Raw genomic sequence first — 2152 nt, 5'->3', positions numbered from 1 at the left:
AGCATATGTCTATAGGACTTTTTTTCTTAGTTTTTTACTCCTCTACACGCTCCCGAAGTTTTGCCATTTAATTTGGAAACACCCTGTATATATATCTATATTATACAGATAAAACTTTCATTATATTATTATATGATGCATGTATGACATTATATGATGTATTTTAGAAATAAGTCTTTAATATATATTTTACACTCTCGCTTATGTATCCTTTTAACATAATAATAATAATAATGAAAAACTGTTGTAAAAAATTGTTTTGTATTTATTTATTAGCTTACTTACTATTTCGTTATAAGCTAGTACAATTTTAAATTTATTTTTATCATATAAGGAATAATCAATTAATATCCTCAAAATATTTGATCATCTTACGATAACTTAAGATTTAATATATGAATAAATATAAAAATAAAAAGTTATTGTATCTAATCGATGTTATACTGACAATGATTGTAGAAATTTAGTTATAAACAATTTGAAATAAAATGTCAATGTTTTATGTTACAAATTATGATACATTTAATTTTCAAAGAATTTCTTCATTATCGTTATAAAAAGTATATTTTTTTATTACTAGCAATTAATGCATAGAATTTTATGTTTTTCTGTTATCTTATTATTAATTCATAAATATTAAAAGTCACTGCTAAAGTTTTAAATAATGTATTTTGTGTTTTAAAATAAAATTGGTTTAACCATTTATTGAGACAATTCTCAATGTGCACCTTCTATTTCTTTTATATAAACAAGTAAGAATAACGTTTTTAATATCTCTATAAACAACAGAAATTAATAACAAGTTTAAATATGTGCATAAACAATAATAATATAGTTTAAAAGAATCGTGTAATTTAAGCTATGTAATTTTGAGATAATAGATTAACATGTTATATTTATACGCACGCACATGATTATATTTTCATACTTTGGCAAAAACATTTATTTTTAATTTGTCCACTGCACTACATTACATCTCTTTTTTAATATTAATATTCCTGTTATTAATATTTAATATTCTTTTAGATATTTATTTAGCGCAAGGCAATAAATTTCACTATAACATACGAAAATTGTAACAAAGATTGTAACGAATACTTTGTAATACCAATTAAGCAAAGTTTGTTACATTTTAATTTATAATACATAATACCAATTTTTATTACTTTATAAAAATGGCGTTGATAATATGAGCCTGTGAGACTGGTAAAAACCAGGCCATGAAAATTGATACCATCGTTCATGATTTACTTAATAATATTTCAGATGCACAAATAAAACACGAAATAATTTTTTTTTAAAGTGTTTCTAACTGAATAAAATCTTGTGAATAATGGTAATCCCGTATTTAACTTTAATCTTACGTGTTACAGTTACAGCTGCTTTTTTTGTAAATAATGAACTGCAGAAATGCATTCTCCGCTCTATTATGACTTTTGTCAAACTCACTTTCATCTTATGCTTTTATATACTGCTTTTACATACTTTATATATTGGAAAATTGGCGCAATAATAAACCAACTGGATAATCAGATTTATGATCTGTATTTGTTAGTGGTTATAATACAATATTTTATAAAAATAGTATGGGCTTGTGAGACTGCTAAAAATCAGGCCACGAAAATTGACACCACCATTTATGATCTATTTAATAATATGTCAGATGCGCGAATAAAAAAGGAGGTAATTTTTTTAAAAGTATCTTTAACTAAAAGAAGTCTTTCAGAATTAATAATGGCACTCCCGTATTTAACTTTAATTTTATGTGTTACAGTTGTTGCTTTCCTTGCAAATAATGCACCGCGGAAATACATTCTCCGCGAAGGGTTTCGTTATGGATGTTACTCTTCTCACTACAGTGAGTGAGCGCGATTATTTGTTTCTTAATTAATTCAATACTTACATATTGTTTATTTTCATAAACCTTATAGATAGTGGGTAACGTAACCACATATGTATTAATCTTAGTTTAATTCCTGTATACCTCGCAATTTTGCAACGGAAGATTTGCAAATAATGTTACACAAATAATCTACTGATAAAGGTATAATAATTAATGAATGAAATGTATTATTGTAACCTTTGTGAAATTAGCACCTCATTTTTCAAAAAATAAACTTTTTGTTATCGTTATATAATAAAGATATTTTCT

The 2152-nt window shown here is 24.6% G+C and overlaps 1 pseudogene; it reads left to right on the top strand.

Moving 5' to 3' along the window:
• The first annotated feature begins 1429 nt into the window (after positions 1-1429).
• LOC108724555 (uncharacterized) lies at positions 1430-1891 on the top strand (annotated as a pseudogene).
• The last annotated feature ends 261 nt before the right edge of the window (positions 1892-2152 follow it).

Source organism: Mycetomoellerius zeteki, unplaced genomic scaffold, assembly GCF_001594055.1.
Source record: "Mycetomoellerius zeteki isolate Tzet28-1 unplaced genomic scaffold, Tzet1.0 scaffold31, whole genome shotgun sequence".
Lineage (NCBI taxonomy): Eukaryota > Metazoa > Arthropoda > Insecta > Hymenoptera > Formicidae > Mycetomoellerius > Mycetomoellerius zeteki.
The sequence above is the reverse complement of the archived record's forward strand: the minus strand, read 5'-3'. Positions and strand labels throughout refer to the sequence as shown.